The sequence below is a fragment of the Podarcis muralis genome, chromosome 14 (genome assembly GCF_964188315.1).
Source record: "Podarcis muralis chromosome 14, rPodMur119.hap1.1, whole genome shotgun sequence".
In the NCBI taxonomy this organism is placed as follows: Eukaryota; Metazoa; Chordata; class Lepidosauria; order Squamata; family Lacertidae; genus Podarcis; species Podarcis muralis.
In genome coordinates, this window is record NC_135668.1 from 19959279 (window position 1) to 19981550 (window position 22272).

General features: G+C 45.2%; 1 long non-coding RNA gene and 1 other non-coding gene across 3 annotated transcripts in view; one reads left to right on the forward strand and one right to left on the reverse strand.

The window, feature by feature from the left end:
* Positions 1-3538: 3538 nt before the first annotated feature.
* LOC114584256 (uncharacterized) overlaps positions 3539-22272 on the reverse strand; it is a 100782-nt gene continuing 82048 nt past the window's right edge. For both annotated transcript variants that reach the window (XR_013390648.1, XR_013390649.1), the window contains exon 4: positions 3539-6411. This is a non-coding gene — a long non-coding RNA (uncharacterized LOC114584256). The remainder of the gene's footprint in view (positions 6412-22272) is intronic.
* On the forward strand, positions 15586-15667 carry TRNAK-CUU (transfer RNA lysine (anticodon CUU)). The gene has a single exon. It is a non-coding gene; the product is annotated as a tRNA-Lys (tRNA).

Here is a 22272-nt window from a genome sequence, read left to right on the forward strand (position 1 = left end):
CGCGACTGTTTGAGACAAATTGCAAAGTGCACTTCAAAAAATGCCGTAGAGTTATGAAATAATAATAATAATTAAACAGAGATTAGAGATCCAGTGATGGGATTCTGGAGATCTGACAAGTACTGTGTAACTGACAGCAACAATGACCGATATTAGACTGATATGATATACCATCAACACTCTTTGATGCTGTCTGATAGAGATCTGCTATATAATAATACATCTGTCTTATCTATCAATCCATCCATCTGAGCTGTCATTTCTCTCTCCCTCTCTCTCTCTCTGAGGTGTGCAGAGGGAGAACCTTCCCCCTCTTTCCACCCATCCCCCTTTAAGCAGAAGGCAATCAGCCCCCATTGTTTCTCTTTAATGTGCTATTTGGGGGGAGGGGAACCATACCAGCCTGTAGGAGGGCCTGGTGGCAGCAGTGAATAATCACCTCATGCAGATTTCCTAGCCTTGCATCTTTGCAGTGGAAATTAGCATGCCATTCCCACCTTCTCTCTCTCTCTCTCTCTTGCACACACACTCCACCCTCTCAATACTAGCCTTGAACTTGGCCTTGCAGGGGATCTGCCTGCATGTGCTTCCCAGAGAACAATATGGTCATTCTTTATTCCACCTCCTTTGTTCATTTGGGGAGTTCTGGGTGGGAAAGAATCACCAGCACCATCCTGGTTTTGTGATGGATTAGGAAGAGAAGAACCCCAGAGGATGAGCGTTCTGAGTTCCATAGGTGTCCGGATCACCATCAGATTATACATTCATCGCATGAATTTCCGTGGCGCTAAACCCAGGTCACAATCAACCAGACATTCCTTGGTTGCCTGTGTGTGATTTTTCCTTGCCTTTGTGGGTTTTGTATGGCGAAAGCTTCTAGCTTTCCATTGAACGACATAAACCTACAGAGTTGTAGTTAATCGGAGAACACACATAAATTCTGGCTCTATTCCCACTCTATTCTATCACGGAAAAATGTGCACAAGGGGACAGAAAAAGCCAGATATTTCCCCTGTTGCATGGCTGCTGTGCAGATACCCCAAAGTTTGCTGTGGATTAAGCCCACCTTGAGAGTGTGAGCTGGTTATTTCCTAGATTACATGGTCGTGGTTGATATTGTCCTCTTGGGCATGATTCAGCTTTCCCAGGCAAGGTCTAAGACCCCCACATCCCTCAACCTCACTTGCATATCGGCCAGACAGTGTATACCCAGCTCCCTATTCAGGCTGTTAATATGTGCAGATTCTCCATCCCTTGTGGTGAACGTGGACAATGGCCAGTATTTATGCACATTCGCCATTCAACTCACATTAACCCTGACATATAAAATGCAGACAGACACGCAGGGAGACAACACAGACATCAGGGGTCCACAAATGCAGTTGCCAGGCTGTCAGCAGTGAGCATAAATCTCTTCTCAGTCAACTGCCTGCTTGCCAGGCCCGGGTGACCATCCTAGAGTGGCAAGGGTTTTTTTATTTTGCTGCCAAGTTCCTTGGCACAAGTGCAGAAGTCAGTAGGAGGGAGTAGTGTCATGTTGCACTGGGCTTTCGAGTCATCTTGGAACACCAAGAATCTCTCACCCCAATTCTGAATACAGTGGTACCTTGGGTTAAGAACTTAATATGTTCTGGAGGTCTGTGCTTAACCTGAAACTGTTCTTAACCTGAAGCACCACTTTAGCTAATGGGGCCTCCCGCTGCCGCTGCGCCGCCGGAGCACGATTTCTGTTCTCATCCTGAAGCAAAGTTCCTAACCCAAGGTACTATTTCTGGGTTAGCGGAGTCTGTAATCTGAAGCGTATGTAACCCGAGGTACCACTGTACATCCAAATCTTAGCACGACTGAGAAACTGCCTCTCCCCTTTCTAGAGTCTTCTTCTGCTGCTGCCCAAAGACTCAGATGAGAGGCAGGTTTGCTGGCAGGTAATTTCAGATCAAGGGACGCTGGTGGCACTGTGGGTTAAACCACAGAGCCTAGGACCTGCCAATCAGAAGGTCGGCGGTTCAAATCCCCATGACGGAGTGAGCTCCCATTGCTCGGTCCCTGCTCCTGCCAACCTAGCAGTTCGAAAGCACGTCAAAGTGCAAGTAGATAAATAGGTACCGCTCTGGCGGGAAGGTAAACGGCATTTCCGTGCACTGCTCTGGTTCACCAGAAGCGGCTTAGTCATGCTGGCCACATGACCCGGAAGCTGTATGCTGGCTCCCTCGGCCAATAAAGCAAGATGAGCGCTTCAACCCCAGAGTCAGCCACGACTGGACCTAATGGTCAGGGGTCCCTTTACCTTTATCTTAATTTCGGATCATGGCTGCTGGCCGTGATGGTTATGCTCTGCTTCCACCATTGGGAGATGGCAAGGCTTCTGAATGCCAGTTGCTGGAAGCCACAGGACAGGAAATAGTTCTTGTGCTTGAATCCTGTTTGTGGGTTTCCCACAGGGATCTGGTTGGCCACTGTGAGAACAGAATGCTGGACTAGATGGGCCATTGGCCTGGCCCAGCAGACTCCTCTTATGTTCCAGACAGTGAACTTAGTGATTTTACAGGGGACTCTTCAGATCATGGGCAGAGGCAGGATTTATGGTGGGGAAAGAGGACGCCCACCTGTCATCATTCTCTGTCTGGCTCTGTCTAGCAGATTCCGAATGAAATGTCTCAACAATAACTGTTGGGGTTTTTTTTTAAAAAAAAAAGATATTTATTAAGATTTTCAAAGTATTACAAAATGAAAAAAGAAAAAAGAAAAATACAAAATAAAAATAGTTAAAAACAATTCCATCTTTCCATTACTTATCTTTCATTTGCTTGTTTCCCGGACCTCCTCACACCTCCCTTTTTTGTATTCCAATTCAGTTTGTTAGTTCAGCAAATCCTTTCCCTCTTTGTTTATCCTAGTCTTTAATCTTAAAATATGGTAACATTAAATTTTTACCTGTTAATAATCCATTTTTTCATATTCCTTATAGCATTATAGCTAAAAACCACTTAACTTCTTATCCAACATCATTCTAACATTCATTAATTTTACAGTATTTCTGTAAGTAGACTTTAAACTTTTTCCAATCTTCTTCCACCGACTCTTCTCCCTGGTCTCGGATTCTGCCAGTCAACAATAACTGTTTTAAATTGCTTTCTTTTGACCCCCAAGAAAAATCTGTCAAAATATTTCTGCAATTTTTACTTTCAGTTAAGTGTCTTTATGTATTTATTTGATATAGGGGGCAGCTGCCACCCCTCCCTGGCTATGCCCATGCATAAACATATATGTGAAAATTAAGATCATTGTTATTTTGATCCTACATGCATGTTTACAAAGAACTGCATTTGCCAGCCTTGTTGTTGGGGGACAGGAGGCCTGGTTATTCTGAAGGGGAAGTGGACTCCTCTCTAAAATACCACCCTAACTGGGTGGCAACCAAATATAATGGCTGGCTACCAAGGGCATCAAAAAATGTGAACATCTGCATTCCATCTGCCCTGTTGTTCAGCCACAGCAAAAACACGCAGAGAGATTGTTTGTGAAACCATCAAAATGATTTATTGTCACAATGATTGAACTTTAATAAACAATAATAATAATAATAAGGAATTGGATTACTGACAGGTATTGGGTTTTGTTTTTGTGCTAATGGCAGTGATAAACAATGTAAAAAGCAACAACAACAACCCCCCAACAATGAAATATAAAAACACATTGCAACAAGGGGCAAGGCAGCAATAAAACCACAGAATTGATAGCCAATAGGGAACCAAGGCAAAATAAGACTCTAAATGGCAGAAACATCAAAAGCATGTTGGAAAAGAGAAACATATCCAAATGACAAGATTTGAAATCAACCCAGCACAGATCTGGCCAATGATGACACAGTCCTATACATATCTACTCACATTGCCTCCAGCTAAGTGGATACAGGATTGCAACTCTAGCATTTTATACTTCAGCATTTATAGAGTGTTGGAAATGCTTCACATTTGCTATAATCCAGGCATCCCCAAACTCGGCCCTCCAGCTGTTTTGGGACTACAACTCCCATCATCCCTAGCTAACAGGACCAGTGGTCAGGAATGATGGGAATTGTAGTCCAAAAACAGCTGGAGGGCCAAGTTTGGGGATGCCTGCTATAATCTTTACAACCATCCTGTATGTGAGACTTCTTCAACCAGCTGTTTTGGTCTGCAACTCTCATCACTCCCAACCAGACAACAGCTGCCCTGGTTGGGGCCAATGGGAGTTGCAGTCCAACAAAGCTGGGAGGGCACAAGGTTGGAAACGGATGCCCTAAGGTAAGTCCAATGCTATCCCCACATTGCAAAAGGGTGAGGCTGAGTGACTTCTGTAAGGTTCATAGCAGAAGCTTGGGGACCCTTCTGGTTCATAGTTCACAATGCAATCCTACACAGGTGTACTCAGAAGCACACTCCCATTGTTTCCAGTGCATCCTGTATCCACCTACCATGAAGTAAGCCCCATTTTAAAAAGAAAATTGTGTTGTTACCTGCTATGTCATACAAGATCAGCGTGTTTATACCTAGAGCAGCCAAGAGCAGTGCGGGAGGAATGGACTCTTGCACCTTTAATAGGAGCATGACAAGAACCAACACCTGCTGGAATCAACTAATAAAGGTACAGGAGCACCACTCTCTTTTTCACATGACCACCCAGCTAATCAGTTATGCATGTGGCAGTTAACATTGATAAAATGCAATATATAATACGGGGGAACGTGTTATTTTCAAAGCAAACCACTGCAATCCTAGCCAGCAGATGTCAAATGGAGCACACAGAGAAAGTGGCATTAAATTATGTGGGATTTATCACACAACCCTATACTATCTACTAAAAATCAAGACCCACTGAATGGTATACATACTTCCCCTCCTATTGTCCTCACAACAACCCTGTGAGGTAGGTTCAGATGAAAAGGCCCCAAATCACACAGTGATTTGAACCCTGGTCTTCCCATTCCTAATCCAACACTCCAACAGCTACACCACACTGTCATTGTCCTTTGTATTAAAATTAAACTGCAGTGAACTACTGTTCTGCACTAGAGATGCCTGAGGAATTTGTTTTGTCAGTTCTGAAGCTAAAAGAACTGATCTGCGCTTCCCAGACTTAATGTGGAGAATTGGAACTTAAAGATAATTATCTTTCAAATTTTGGATTCTCCAAATTCTGAGAGACTGTTCTTGGCTTGCCTCCCCCTCAACCATGCATTAGAAACAGATACTTTAGGCTAAAATAGGATTAGAAATGTACACATGTGAGACAAAATGAATTTGTACACGCATAATTTGTGATAAAATTCTATTAGATTTCTTACATTTATAGCCTGCTTTCCTTCCATCACAGAATCTATATTGTTCCCAGGAAGTCACCCATTTAGGCACAGACCAGATCCAGACTCTACTTCAGAGCAGACCTGCAATGTTGCTGCCATGTGTTGTCAGGTTGTGGAGCCCAACCAAAACATCAAAACTGGATTACTTGCAATGCTCTCTACGTGGGGCTTCCCTTGTGCTTGACCTAGAAGCTTCAATTCATGCTGAGTACTGCAGTACTCTTGCAGGCAGGTGTAAGACCCAGTCCCAGGTCCTAGGGAATCCTAGGTTTCTGAGTTAAGATCAGGAACAGCAGGCAAGCTTCCCCAATCAATGATCTTCCCTTGAAATCTGGAGCCATGGGGGAACTCCTTGGTGAAAGAACGCACTTCAGAAGCTACACTGATGTTTAACAGGCGTGAATAGTGTCATGTGTCACCTGAGTTTTCACCCAAGAACTTACTCAATATGGTGTAGACAAGTCAAAGTGGGAAATACATGTCTCTAATAGGTATAATTTTGAAAAGCTACTGGCCTGGTCATTTTCTGATGCCTGTGCCAAAAAGGTTAAGTGATCCTAGGTGAAATCAGCCCCCAACAATCAGCTCAGGTCCCCCAGCTGTCTATCTCCATTGAGTCACAAGCCATATCAATGATATCACATCCCTCTTAATGACATCAATGACTACAGATAAGAAAGTTCACAGTTCAGACATTTGCCTCTTTGCCATGGCTGTTTTCCTCCTCCTCCTTCAGTATCTTAGCTATACAGAGCTGCTCTTGGTTTCCATGTGTGATCCAAATCAGCAAACCATGGCAGACCCTAGAACGATGGAGACCCAACACTGTCCAATTTCCATGTCCAGAGATGGGCTTTTCTGGCCCAGTTCCCCTGTCTCATTAGACAATCCAAAAATTCAAAGCCTAGAGTCCCAAGAAAGTTCTTGCTGTGTAGGGTATCCTGAAGAAAGATGGCTTGAAAATCAGGTCCATGTGAAACAGGAAAAGCAGGCATGCCTTCATCCGTAGTAAACGTGACCAAAAAATCAACGTTTTCCAAGTTCTTGAAATTCCCCATCATAATAATCTACAAAAACAAGAAAATAATAGTTGTTCATTTGGTTCAAATAGCCTCTTCTCAAACCACAAATCAACACAATAAATTGCCCAGATCACTCTAGGCCATGGCAAAATTTTCAATGTAGATTATTGCTATTATTGTTATTGTTATCTTTATTAGTTGTTGTTTTAGCTATGGCACCTCAAAGCAACTTACAATATTTTAAGCAAAAAGCAACCACATACATAGATTTAAAAAACCCCAACATTAAAACACTCCACCCACGCAAAAAAACCGTAGTTAAAAGCCACAGACCCGATTAAAAAGGAATGTTTGATTCCTATCCAACCAAAACAAATGAGAGGGTCTCCAATTATGCAAAAGAAGACAGACAATGTCAAAGGAACTCAGATCCAATGAAAACTGTATAAAAATGATTTATGAGCAGACAACCAAAACTGCATGTGAAATAAACATGTATATATAAACATGAGTTTACAACAATATCCCCTAAGTCATCAGTTGATCTCCCAATTCCTAAAATTGTTAGAATATGGATAATAGCATACAGATGACAGCTGTAGATTCCCTTTTGGCCTTTTGTATACATTTTTTCACAATAAAGCTTTAAAGGTGAAGAAGATCAGTCCAGTACTTTGATAAAGTAAGCCTCATATGCTGCCACGGGATCGCTGAGTGAGCTCTGAGTATTCTGTCCTTGAAAATAAGCTACTCATATCGGTCTATTGTTCGGGGGGGGGGGGTTGTGCTGGTTTTGCCTTGGAGCTCAAATCACTGCAAGGGCAGATTTATACATACTACAGACACAAACTGGTTTAAGACGCCCTGCCTCCAGGAACTGTGGTTTATAGTTAAAGCTATGGTTTTCCCAGTAGTGATGTATGGAAGTGAGAGCTGGACCATAAAGAAGGCTGATCACCGAAGAATTGATGCTTTTGAAATATGGTGCTGGAGGACACTCTTGAGAGTCCAATGGACTACAAGAAGATCAAACCTATCCATTATTAAGGAAATCAGCCTTGAATGCTCACTGGAAGGACAGATCCTGAAGCTGCGACTCCAATACTTTGGCCGCCTCATGAGAAGAGAAGACTCCCTGGAAAAGACCCTGATGTTGGGAAAGATGGAGGGCACAAGGAGAAGGGGATGACAGGGGAGGAGATGGTTGGATAGTGTTCTCAAAGCTACCAGCATGAGTTTGACCAAACTGGGGGAGGCAGTGGAAGACAGGAGTGTCTGGTGTGCTCTGGTCCATGGGGTCACAAAGAGGCGGGCACGACTAAACGACTAAACAACAACAAAATCGGGTGGCTAGAGATAACCAAGGGAGAATTCCCAAGCATGCTCACTACTACAATCCCTAGGGTTCCTTGAGAGAAGCCATAAATCCAGTGGTGGCTAGTGCTGGTTGAGAATGGTAGGGCAGAAGGCAGGGAGGCTAACAGTAGGTGGCGCCAGAGAGCCAATGACGGGCATTCTAGTCTTGCCCCCATCCTCTTTCCTGCTGAGTTCTACAACAACACTGAGACTAAGGTGGAGGAAGCTGACAGGCAGTGCCACCGCCTGGACTACATGGAAGTAAGAAGGCAGCCAAGGTGAGGGGTTGGCTGAGGGCAGAGTGAGGTTGACGGGGCAGCACCCCACTTGCCCCAATGAAGCAGCCTCTATGATAAAACTGGCACACCAGCTCTTAGCACAGGATGCGATAACCAGGTAAAGCTGATTCTGCAGCCAGAGGAGCAGCTGCTCTGGAGTTCCCATCCCTGGGTTCAAGCGATGTCGGCAGAGTGAACCAATGCCAAATTGATGAGAGGAGCACCTGCTCCTTCTCTGCCTCGCGAGCAAGGAGTGTGGGGGGGTTCCTCTACTGTGTAAATCAAAGAGAGGGAGCCACTAATTGGCAGGAGACACACAGGCACCCAGGCACCAACCCCGTCCGTGGGAGAAGAGGCTCTGCCATCTGCTATCCCAAAGATTGCACATTTGCGCCTCGGATAAATAAAGGCGAGACTAGCGACTCAATAGAGAGACCCTGCTCTCTTTTAATTTCTGCTTTTGCAAAGGCAGCCCAAGGTCCCTTGCAAAAAATAAGAATGCTGGGTGTGTGTTTTATTCCATGTTTTCTTGATGGTTGACTAGGGCTGGGGAGATGCCGAAACCACAATTATCCAACCGAAAGTCCGTTGTTGTGTGATCACCCTGCAACAGTGTCAAAACACAGGTGCAATCTCCACCTTTGCCCAAGGATAATCTCTCTGAGATGGGATGGGTGTGTTCAGATAAACCTGTCTTTTGCTTTGGAGTAAATCACTGCAATAACTCACCCATTGCCTCTGTTCCGAGGCCCTGAACAAATTCTGTTCCTGCTCATCAGATGGCTGTTATTGTTACACAGCCACTGAGAAAGCTGGTGGTTCTGTTGGGACTTGGAGACTAACACCACACCAGACTGGAAGTGTGAGGTTTTGACCAAAAGGTGCATGCACACACGCACACACGCACACATTCATCATAAATAAAATGTCAGGGATTTTTCTGCTTAATCGGATTCCTTCCCTTTGCCAAATTTTCTATTCATGCCCTTTGGAAAGGAGGGATTCCGTCCCTCCTCCTTCGCCTCACCCCATCAACCATTTCATCAGCACACGGGGAGAAACTTTCTGGACAATTTAATCTCGCCAGGGTATTACTTAGCAAAACCCCTTTCACTGTCAATTTTTTCCACCCTCCTTTCTGCCCCCCCTCCCTCTCCAGTCTCAATTGAATTTTGCAAGCCCCTGATATCTTTCTTTCTTCTCTTCTTGCTCCCACCCCTCTCTCTCTTTTGTAGAGACACATGCTATTTATGCAAATCAAGGCTTTTCATACCCTTTCCCTGGCTGAAGACCTCCAACTCAAAACGTGACCAAAAAAAAAAAAAAAGCCATATTCTCCCCCTGCTAACTCCTTAGCACAATTACACCTCCATTCTGCTCCAGGGGCCTGGGGTAGGGGGGAAATATCATTTTAAACCAATTGCACATGCTGTTTGTCTTGGATAATTACAGGGAGACTCAGATGCTAAAAAGGTAAGAAATATTCCATTCAGAGAGGGAAAGTAGGGGAGCTTCAGAGTTCTGCCTACGCAGCATGTTTTTCCCGTGGTTACTGGAGCTGTGTGTGTGTGTGTGTGTGTGTGTGTGTGTGTGTGTGTGTACACACACAAGATTTTTGCCAGCTCTTTCACTTGCGCTGAGTTGAAGCTCCTCTTAAGGCAATCATTTACATTTTTCTTTAAGCAAGAACTTTGCCTGTGCTTTGTGGGGTGGGGGGTTCTTTGCAGACAGAGGAAACGGGTGGAGGGGGGGGAGAGAACACGCAGCTGACATTTCCTTATCTCAAATTACAATTTCCTGCAAATATCAAGATAATAAGGACATCAATGATCTGAAATCCAAAGTCAATTGAGCCCCCTAATCTCTCCCCTGCAGATGCACTTGCAAAAACAGGAAGGGGGTTCAGATGAGAAGCCACAAATATGGGGCGCGGAGAGCGAACTTCAAGGGACACAGGCAGGCAAAGGAGGTAGACAGCCAAGTCCGTCTGGGCCTCCTCCTCTGAATAGGCTCACTTGGACCATTGTTCTCCATCCCTCCCTTGTCTCCTGGGGAGGGCTATGCATGGGAGAGGATTGGGGGGGGGTTTACAGAGAAGAGGGGGGAGTAGCTTCAGCAGTGGCACCCAGTAATGCATCAAAAGGAGGATAGGAGTTGGGGAGGGGGAGGGAAGAGAAAACACACAAACACTGCAATAAGAGAAAGAGGAGACAGAGAGAGAGAGAGACAGAGTGGGAATGTCAAGGACCCCCAACTAATGAATAGCAAGTTTGCCCTTGAACCTCACAGACCCAGGCCATTCCCAGGCCCCAGACAAGAGCTGAGGCATGCCTGAGCCCAGCTGTAGAGAGTCTGGCCTATGGTTTATCTCAGACACTTTGACAGGCCAGGCTGTTCCCTTGCATAGCTCAGCCTAGGCTGGCGGCTCCCTAGCAACACAGCTCAGGGCAGGAACCCAGGCTGAAGGCCTGCCTGCTGCATACAGAGGAAGGAGGAGGTGAGACAGTGATGGTGGTGGTGGCGGCAGCGGCATGGAGGGAAGAAGCTGGGAAAGGGGCCACATATTAACCCATCACATCCTGGGCAACTCACAGCAAAAACACACACAAAGGAATTACACAGCACACCCCTAGTGCCCAGAACACTTCTCAGTCCTGTACGGTAGACCAGTACTACGTGTAATCTTCATATTGCAGGTGAGGTGGGTAGGGTTGAGGCTGAAATCATAGTGCAGAGGGAACCTGACTAGCTTAAATGGTGCAGAGCAGGTTGTCTTCCATCACTTGACCATGACTCCCCGCCCTCCAGCATCCTCTGCCCAAGGCAGTTACCTAATGGTAGGGCCGGCCCTGAGACCAGATGAACAAGTGGGAACAAGTGGGACACTTTTCAGCCCGAAGGACACATTTCCTTGTGGGCAACTTTCCAGGGCCGATGTGCTAGTGATGGGTGGCATCAGACGCAAAAGTGGGTGTACATTGTACAATAGGCTGGTTTCTATGAACACTCACAGATCCCGCTCTGACATCCGCGCAGTCAAGCAAGAGGCATTGCCAGCGTTCAAAGACACATTCCAAGCAGGCAAAAACACTCGAGGAGATTGTGAAACAAGTCCAGAGAGGGGCGTGGCCTGGGGAGAGCTCTGAGGGCTGGACAGAGAAGCCTGGAGGTCCATAGTCATCATTCTCATATATATATATATATATATATATATATATATATATATATATATATATATTTGCTTTCGTAGATTTTCACGGGTACAGGAATGCAGGTTTTGGTGTCCTCGGGTGTCTTCCCGTGTAAAAGATGGGGTGTCTAGGCGACGTTTCGACGAGGTCTCACTCGTCATCTTCAGATGACGAGTGAGACCTCGTCGAAACGTCGCCTAGACACCCCATCTTTTACACAGGAAGACACCCGAGGACACCAAAACCTGCATATATATATATATATATATATATATATATATATATATATATATGATTTCTTATTGAACAAAAACACATGTGTTGTCTCTTTTTTCAAATTGTGATTTCTACAATATAGTTTCATTTGTTGTGAGACATTAGTATTATATGCAATATTAGGTTGGGGGAAAGGGGGGAAAGAGAGGGTATGATGAGTGGAGTGAGGTCAGGTGGTTATGCTTCTATTCTTTTACTTAGTGTACGTGTGGGATTATGTGTCAGCTTGTACTTGTATGGGTTCTCTTATTATTCGCTCATTGTGTTTCTTTGGTGGTGAGAGAAGATGGGGTGGTGGTGGCCTAGAGTGTTATTAGTTGTCTTTGGATGGCTGTAGTGAGCTTTGTTGTTGTGTGTTAATGGATGTGTGTGTGTGTGTGTGTGTGTGTGTGTGTGTGTGTTTAATCAGGTTAGCCAGATTGATTTGTATGCTGTTGGTGGATTTTTATCATCTTGTTGGACTATGTATGAAAAGGAAGCCATCTTCTTCTATTTGTCCCTGTGTCATTTTCAGTTTATTGGTTAGTTTTTCTAATAGGACTGTTTCCCATACTATTTGATACCAATGGTCCAGATTTATTCCTGACAGGTCTCTCCAGTGTGTGGCTATGATGTTTCTGGCTACTGAAAGTAGGTAGATTATGAGTTCTTTATGATGTGCGTGGACATTATTGTCTTGGAAGATGTTTAGTAGGGCCAGTTCTGGGGTGACTTCTAATACTTGTTTTGTTATTTTGCATATTTCTTGTACGATTGCTGTCCAGAAGAATTGGATTTTGGGGCATTCCCACCACACGTGGAGGTAAATGCCTGTGGATGTGCATCCTCTCCAGCATTTTGGTGAGGTTCTTGGGCGTATTCGTGCTAGTTTCCTTGGTGTTAGGTTCCATCTGTAAATGAGTTTTAGGTTGAGTTCTTTCCTTTTTGCTGATATGGATTTAAAGGGAGGTTTAGACCACATTCTAGTCCATTGGGTGGGGTTAATCTCATCACCTCTGCCGTCCTCCCACTGTTTTTTGATTACGTCAAGGGGGTTTGTGGGATTTTGAAGCAGTATTTTGTCACTCCCTACTTCTGGATTAAAGCATAAGCTTGCTCATCACACAATGACTGCATCATCAAACAAATATTCTAAATGGAACAACCCAGATACAACACAACCAGTGTAACTTTTCTGTTGCCTTTGAACAATGCTTTCCAAACTCCCATTCACACATTCATCTGCCCTGCATCAAGGGAACAGTAACCAAGGAGTGCCCAGACATGTATAGCTAGATGCATTCATGGGTTGCCAATGGCAATCTCCAAGACTATGAGAACTTCTTAGGGGCATTTGGCTGGCTGTTCTTGGAAGACAGAGCAGTGAGCAACCTGGGGCTTGGTTTCACCCAGCTACACAATTCTTATTTTCTTATGCAATCCCACTAAACTCAACTTCTGCATGGACTACTTGGGCAATGAATGAGTTTGCTGGTTAAGGCTAATAAGAGAAATTTGAACCAGAAGAGGGAAGGAACATGAAACCACTGGCCTCCCAATATTTTATTGTGTGCAGTGGTGCCCTTGGGGCAGGACTTTGGGGCAGATGTCTGGGGCAACACTCAACAGGAGCCCCAAAACACAGCAGGTCTTGCTGAAGTGAGATAATAAATATTGATCTGTCTCTAACCATGTTAACGTTAGAGCAGATCCACTTAAATAGATCTAAGTTAACTGTGTTTATTAATTTCAGTGAGCGAGACTAAGGTTGGATACAACCGGTAGCCATTTAAACTAAAAAGGAGGGCGAGACAAAAACAGACCCGTAAGTCCAGAGTTTAAAATGACTAATTGTGGATTCTGCTGCTTTTTAAAAGGGTTGCTTGTCTTTAATTGCTGTTGGTTTTGTGCTTGTCAGCTTACTTTGTTTTTAGGTTTCATTTCTTTCTTACATGCAAGCCAGGGTGTGTGTGTGGGTGTGTGGGTGTAACTAGGCAGGAATCCAATAATAATAATAATAATAATAATAATAATAATAATAATAATAATAATAATAATATTCTGCAAAATCTTCAGAGATGAAATCCATCAAGAGAGAGAAAGAGACTGCAACCTGCTGCCCAATTCGGAGCACCATGGGAGGGCATTCTGTCCAGGAAGCAGCAGGGAGGAAGCCAGCAGAGCCAGTTCTGATCCGTTGCCCACCTATTTGGAAGTGTTGCTTGCCAGCTTTTCAAAGCAGGGTAAGGGCAAGCTGCTGCTGCCGCCACCACCACCCATCGGTTGCTTGATGCAAATCCACTGGCCAAATTCCAGCTTGGAAGATTACAAGGTGAAGCTCAAATTGACAGCATACGCTTTGAATTAAAGAAAGCGACCCCTTTCCCCACTTTCAGAGAGCGGCTGCTTTGTGCTGATTAGCATAGAATGGCTCTCTCCTCTAGCCTCTGGAGCTGCCTCTGAGCAAGGGAAAACACACACACAAAATCTATCCATCCGCAGCTTAACTTCCTTTGTATTTGCAAATGCAGAGCCCTTTAATAATGATGAACTTGCAAGGAAATATTGGGTGTTCTCAATCAGGACTGGGGAACTTTGCAACCAGTGGCAAATATGGCCCTCGTGTCCTTTCTCTCTGGCCCGACAAACTCTGCCATCACTGATCATGTCTTGCATCCTCCTTGAGTGTTTCTGCCAGGTTGAAACAGTGCCTCTTGCATTCCAGGATGGAGGAGACAGGAGAGAGAGAGAGAGAGAGAGAGAGAGAGAGAGAGAGAGAGAGAGAGAGAGAGAGAAGAAACTCATCTACTTATATGAAGGCAACATGTGCATTTGTTGCTCCACCCACAATTGGCATGTGGCCCCTGGAACGGTGCCCAGCAGGGCATGTGGCCCTCAGGATGAAAAAGTCCCCCCACTCCTGTTCTTAATCATGAACTTGCCAACATGCTAGGCAACTGCTAGTGAATCTGTGGCACTAGTGGCCAAGGGTGGAACGAGAGGTTACCAGAGATGGAGAGCTGCTTCCGCTGCTCCAGTTCTCTCTCCACCCCCCTCTTTCTAGTTGATGTCCAGTATAACACAATGCACATTATGGGTTCTCATTGGCAGGTGAAAGTGCATTGTGTGATGACATCATGTCATGAATTACATTGGTAGGAGATGTTACAAGATGAAAGAAAGGGGAGGAGGGAAATGGCAACCCTGTGTAACAACATCTAGTTCTACCCTAAAATATGAAGTACTGAATTGTGAAGTCTTCCATTCAGGTTAGGGGTTGCTGCCAACTAAATTTTACTCAGAGTAGTTGCACTGAGATTAACGAACCTATGCAAGGGCCATAGCTCAGTGTGAAGTAGTAGTAGTAGTAGTAGTAGTAGTAGTAGTAGAAGAAGAAGAAGAAGAAGAAGAAGAAGAAGAAATAATTTTATTTATACCCCGCCCTCCCCAGCCAAGGCCGGGCTCAGGGCGGCTAACAACCAATAATAAAAACAAGTTGATTGGAATACAACTTAAAAAACAATGTTAAATACAACATTAAAAGAAGAAGAAGAAGAAGAAGAAGAAGAAGAAGAAGAAGAAGAAGAAGAAGAAGAAGAAGAAGAACAACAACAACAACAACAACAACAACAACAACAACAACAACAACAACAACAACAACGGGAGGAGTTTGGATTTGATATCCCACTTTATCACTACCCGAAGGAGTCTCAAAGCGGCTAACATTCTCCTTTCCCTTCCTCCCCCACAACAAACACTCTGTGAGGTGAGTGAGGCTGAGAGACTTCAGAGAAGTGTGCCTGGCCCAAGGTCACCCAGCAGCTGCATGTGGAGGAGCGGGGAAGCGAACCAGGTTCCCCAGATTACGAGTCTACCACTCTTAACCACTACACCACACAGAAGGTCCCAGGTTCAATAACTGGCATCTCTAGGTAAGGCTGAAGGAGACCCCGGGCTGAAACCCTAGAGAGTGCTGCCAGTGTAGATGAACCAATGGTCTGTCCCAGTACAAGGCAGCTTCCCATATTCCTAAATTAGTCATGTCCATTAATTTCAATGAGTCTATTCCACATTAATTTCAATGAGTCTATTCCAAGTAAAACACAGTTGGATGCAACCAACAGTTTCAAGACCATTTTGCTTTTAATACTGGGATAGCTCAGTTGGTAGAGCATGAGACTCTTAATCTCAGGGTTGTGGGTTCGAGCCCCACCTTGGGCAATAGATTCCTGCATTGCAGGGGGTTGGACTAGATCACCCTTGTGGTCCCTTCCAACTCTATGATTCTAAGAATGCACCATTCATATGAAGGCGAGGTTTCCCATTCTTTTAAACAACTGTTTTATTTTATTTTTAATTGTATTGCTTTTACATTTTGGTGTTTGCTGCCCAGGACTCCTTTGGGAGGAAGGGCATTATAGTCATTTAATGATAAATAAATGCATAACTCGTATGTAAGAAGGGAGGCAGGTGGGGCTGGCTGAAGGCAGACTGTGGTTAGTGGAGTGACACACCATTTGCCTTAATGGAACCCCCTCCACTGCAGTTCAAAACCCTGATGCTGGGAAAGATTGAGGGCACAAGGAGAAGGGGACAACAGAGGATGAGATGGTTGGACAGTGTTCTCGAAGCTACCAGCATGAGTTTGACCAAACTGCGGGAGGCAGTGGAAGACAGGAGTGCCTGGCGTGCTCTGGACCATGGGGTCACGAAGAGACGAACACGACTAAACAATAACAACCACTGCGGTTCAGGTGATAATCGAAGCATGTAAGAGGAGAAGCATCTCCTTAGGGTCTCCAGGTCCCAAGCATTTCAAGATTCTAAAGATGCTAGCTGGCTTGCATGTGAGGCAAAGCCTGAGGGTCCACCTTCAACTATGGTGCTGCACTAGCTCTCGTGAGTCAAAACAGGCCACAACGTTATTGAATGCAGATGAAAGAGGTTTGGCTTGGGCATGGGGCAGTCTAAATACTTCTGGTCTGCCCACCGGAAGTGATGTGTGGTCAATCCAGGTGGGTGTTCCTAAGACTTATATCCAATAGGGTGACTCCTGCAGGGACTGCGATCTGGGGGAGTGACTTCGGCCCTGGCTCTGCCAGGGCACATGGACATGGCCACTCCCCCCAGATCCCTTTTACACATGGGTAGGCAAACTAAGGCTCAGGGGCCGGATCCGGCCCAATAGCCTTCTAAATCCGGCCTGCGGACAGTCAGGGAATCAGCGTGTTTTTACATGAGTAGAATGTGTCTTTTCATTTAAAATGCATCTCTGGGTTATTTGTGAGGCATAGGAATTCATTCATTCCCCCCCCAAAAAATATAGTCCAGCCCCCCACAAGGTCTGAGGGACAGTGGACCGGCCCCTTGCTGAAAAAGTCTGCTGACCCCTGCTTTAACAGGATACCTCAGCGTTTGGAGGGGCAGGCGGAGACTACAATGTCCCCTCCAGCCAAAACAAAGGATTGCCCCAATGCCCAACCAGTTGTGAAGATTGCTATGAGGCAGGGTTTGCTGTGATGCTAAACTGCCACTTCTTGTCTGGGAAGAAGGATGGGATATAGAATAAATCTCTCTCTCTCTCTCTCTCTCTCTCTCTCTCTCTCTCTCTCTCTCTCTCTCTGTGTGTGTGTGTGTGTGTGTGTGTGTGTAATCAAAGAACACCACTGCAAAAAAACAAAAAGCAGCCCAGCGGCAAATCACCCAGGAACCCAACAGAGCATCGTTGAAAAATAATCACAACAAAACGACTTCCACACAGCATTGGGCCCAGTCCCAAAGGAATGCCGATGGCAGGGCACACCATCTGTGTGTCTCTTCGCTGCAAAGCTAGGCAAGCGGGTCTGTGTGTGTGTGTGTTGTTGTCATTGTCCCGTCCCCCGTCCCCCCCCCCCGCCTTTCCCTCCTGCTTCCTTTTTTCCACCTCATAAGCAAAGTCCAAATAAAGCTCCCATCCCCACTCCCATCTTTGCCCTGCGCTCATGTTCCCGGCAGGCAACGAGATGCAAAGCCATGCTTGGAATCTCATTCCCCGGCTTTAAGCTCCGCTCTGTCGGCAAAGTGCAGCTCGAAAGCTCCCCTGTCACAGTTACAAAAGCTCAGAACAGCCCTTCCCTGGATAATCGCACTTATCTCCAGATTAAGAAGAAGGGAGCTGCAGCTGAGGCTGGTCATGTGGGATGGGATGGGGGCAAATCTCTTTTAAACAATCCCCCATGTAACTGTACACACACACACACACACACACACACACACACACACACACACCTCATTCCCACTTGAAAACAAAAGAAGAAGAAGAAGATGGGAGTGATATGAAAGCCAGATGAACTGGACCCTGATTGAAAGAGAGGAAGTTTAAGCAAGTTCAGGTTTTCTGTTTTTATCTTGCATTTTTATGCTGCGAACCGCCTTGAGATCTTCGTATGAAGAGTGGTATACAAATTTAATAAATGGATAAAAAAGCTAAGGCTGAAGATGGACATTAACAGGAGTCATATTTGCTCACAGGGGTTGCAGAGTCATCCAAACCTGACAAACTGCGGTTAACGTTAACTATGGTTTGCTGAGAAACAAGCAGACTACAAACCATCGTTTGAGATGCTTGGTTGTTTCTCAACAAATCACACCTACCATTTATCACAGTTTAGGGTTTGGATATAATGCTAAACTGTGGTTAACCTAAAATGAAAGAGGAAGCTTCCAATCTCTTCCTCACAGGCAGGTTGAAGGGAGGAGGCAGCAAGATCAAGGTTTGCTGCAGCTCATCTTAACACTAAACCATGGTTAACGTTCTGTGCAAACCAGGTCAGAGAAGAAGAAGAAGAAGAGTTTGGATTTGATATCCCGCCTTTCACTCCCTTTAAGGAGTCTCAAAGCGGCTAACATTCTCCTTTCCCTTCCTCCCCCACAACAAACACTCTGTGAGGTGAGTGGGGCTGAGAGACTTCAAAGAAGTGTGACTGGCCCAAGGTCACCCAGCAGCTGCATGTGGAGGAGCGGAGACGCGAACCCGGTTCCCCAGATTACGAGTCTACCGCTCTTAACCACTACACCACACTAGCATTTACATTTTATATTGATATCTCACCATTCCTTGAAGGAGTAAAGGGTAGCATGCATGGTTCTTACAGCCCCAACCCATTTTATCCTCACAACAGCGCTGTGAAGTAGGCTAGGATGATATGACAGAGCCATAACTGACCACAGTATACACCAAGGAAAAGGGACATAGTACCTTCCAGATGTTGTTCGACTCCAGCTCAATGGTAAGAGATGGCAGAAGTTGCAGTCTATCAACATCTGGAGAGGTAGTGGCTCCCCACTCCTCCAGTGTACACACGCACATACACAAACCACTCTTTTTTTGACTGATGTTCACACACTCATCCTTCTTTGAACAGGGATGGCAACTGGAGTAAAGAGCCTGTGTGTACCACATGTTTCTATCATGCAACTTTTACCCCTTTTAAAAAAGAAAATTAAAACTCATATCTATTCAACCATGAAGTTTTAAAAAATAAGAGAGAGAGAAAGATACTCAAGATGTTGGGACTCCATCCCTGATAGTGTTCAAAGCACTTCACAGAATCCTTACAATGGATCTGTAAGGTAACTGACTTAGCATTATCCCCATGGTAGGGGTATCTGCAAGACAGATTTGGGGAGAATGGCATGCCTGTTGTAAAGCCACTTTTAGCCCATTTGTAATGGAAACATGGAGTGAAAATGCTTTTTTATTAGCTATGATAATGGGAGCTAGTTTAATTTGTGACTGATGAAAGATTTGAATTCAAGACTTTCGAGCCCAGCCCACCACTAGCACAAGGGGTCTTGTGCTAGGGAACGTGTGAGTTGCAATGTTGTGTGACAAAGGAAACAGATTGTGCAATCTACTGTGCAACAAAGTTACCAGCTACCTGCTTATGCATTCTCTTGCACAACACTTCCCCAGTCGAATAAGTATATGGCTAGGTGACTATCTTTGTGCTACATTCAGTACAGCCTTGTGTTTCAGAGCTGTGGCACTGCAAGGGAAAAGGCCCAGTTCCCAGGCTTACTTGCTTACAGCCCACCACATCCCTGGGAGTGAAGCCTAAAGAGCCAGCTCTCAAATCAAGATCCTGTATAAATATACATTTTGGAGTAGAGGGCTTAGGGATTTCTTTTGTTTTCTTTTGCTCTGCTTTGTTTCAACATTAACTTACTTTTCACAAATTAGTTTTGCAATTTCCCCCCCTAAAAGCAAATGTAATTCAACTGTCTTTCTTTATACCAGCTTCTAAGCTGACTACAACCTACTGAAATAGCTCTTTTCAGATGGCCAGTGAACGCTGTGGGGAGAATGGTACACAGCATCACTGCCGATTGCTCTGAATATTCAGAACAAAGTCTACAGAACTTGCAAATGCCTAGGTTCTCTGCATACTACCTAGTACAATGGGGGGGGGACCCCTCAAATCTCTGCACAAAGGGAGTGTATATGCCAAGAACTAAAACAAAATTCAGGTCATAAACTGTTAGGAGCTTCCTTGGCTATGTTGCCATCGAATAACGACAGTGGTTGTGTATGGGGGCTACAAATAGGGATGGCGGGTGAGAGGTCAAGCCCTGCATTACAAAAGTCCATATAATATTAGCATATATAAGTATTAAATAGGGTGGCCAATGCTGTGTCCTACTTTATAGAGGACTGTTCTGTATTTAGCGCCCTCCATCTGAAGGAATGTCTGGTCTAAGTCCAATTTAAAGATAAAAGAACTGTAGGGATAGCAGAAAGAACACTTGGGCTGCAGACTGGACAGGCACATGGGTCACTGAGTCACAACCACCACCAGCCTGCTTTGGTGTGATATGTTGTTGTTTTTTCTATTTAATTTTTCTATTTAATTATGCCGAAATGGGCATACATACATATATACAACCATGTGCAAATTCTATGCAAATTAACACTCTTGCTTGTTCTCTTTTTTGGCAATATGTAAGATGCCACTCTAACACTAAATGTTACCTGGAACCATTGGGAGTGGGGACACAGCCTTTCATCCTCTGCCACTCTGCCATATTTCAGATCAGATGCAATTATTCCGCAGGAACACATATGCTTAAACTGCACTGGATTTTGTCTGCTTTGCCATTTGAACCTGAATATACTCAAAAGCGTCGGGACAAGGGTGGTGCTGTGGGTTAAACCACAGAGCCTAGGACTTGCCAATCAGAAGGTCACAGTTCGAATCCCCACGACAGGGTGAGCTCCCGTTGCTCGGTCCCTGCTCCTGCCAACCTAGCAGTTTGAAAGCACATCAAAGTACAAGTAGATAAATAGGTACCGCTCTGGTGGGAAGGTAAATTTCCATGCGCTGCTCTGGTTTGCCAGAAGCGGCTTAGTTTAGTCATGCTGGCCACATGACCCGGAAGCTGTACGCTGGCTCCCTCGGCCAGTAAAGCAAGATGAGTGCCATAATTCCAGAGTTGGTCACGACTGGACCTAATGGTCAGGGGTCCCTTTACCATTACCTATACTCAAAAGCAGGCCGCTGACCACAGCAATGAATCTTGCCCTGCCATACTCAACACACACACACAAACACAAGCACAAACACAGAGTCGAATCCAATGAAGCGCTAAATTGAAGCCACTTTAACTGGTAACTGGTTGCCGGTTCATTTCTGGGCCCAGTTCAAAATGCTCATGTCAGTGTTTAAACGACTAAATGACTTGGGCCCAAATACCTGAAAGACCACCTCCTTCCCAGCTGTTGCTATCATCAGAGGGACCTCTATTGGTTGTTCTGTCACTCTCAGGAGCTTGTGGGGGTGGCCCAGGGGACAGCATTCTCTGTGGCAGCCCATACGCTGTGGAACTCCTTCCCCACAGAGCTGTGTCTGGCATACAGCTTTTGGTGAATGCTTTACCAGGGACGCGGGTGGCGCTGTGGGTAAAAGCCTCAGCGCCTAGGGCTTGCCGATTGGAAGGTCGGCGGTTCGAATCCCCGCGGCGGGGTGCGCTCCCGTTGCTCGGTCCCAGCGCCTGCCAACCTAGCAGTTCGAAAGCACCCCCAGGTGCAAGTAGATAAATAGGGACCGCTTTCTAGCGGGAAGGTAAACGGCGTTCCGTGTGCGGCTCTGGCTCGCCAGATGCAGCTTTGTCACACTGGCCACGTGACCCGGAAGTGTCTCCAGACAGCGCTGGCCCCCGGCCTCTTGAGTGAGATGGGCGCACAACCCTAGAGTCTGTCAAGACTGGCCCGTACGGGCAGGGGTAGCTTTACCTTTACCTTTACCTTTACCTTACCCTGGTTTTTGACACTGGAGATGCACATTTTAGGACACACCTTATTTATGTGGTGTTTAATTGCTTTTCTGTTGTCACCCTGGTTTTCAACCTTGTTTTTTATTGTAACCTGCCCTAGGACCTTAAAGGTGGGTAATTAATAATAACAGTAACAACAAACAACAACAACGCATGTTGCACTGGCAGAACATTGATGTGCAAGGGAAAACACAAGTCTGTTACTCAATATAGTTGTGCAATGGCTTACACAATAACCAGCTGTTTCACAACAAGAACCTGCAAGAGGAAACAGAAGCAAAGATTGCTGTTTGCCCAACAAGCTTCTGCTCACATAACTGTTGCGTTGGGATTCCTTTGTTGCCCAATAATGCTGTCCAGTAACACAAGGGATTTTGCACTAAAAGACAGAGGGTGTTAGATCACATATCTTTTAAAATATTTGGGGAGGAAATAAGAATCCTTCCCCAGACTGGAAAGTGAAATTATTTCCTGGGAGAGAAGGGAAAACAGCATGGAGGTGGAGAGAATGGAGG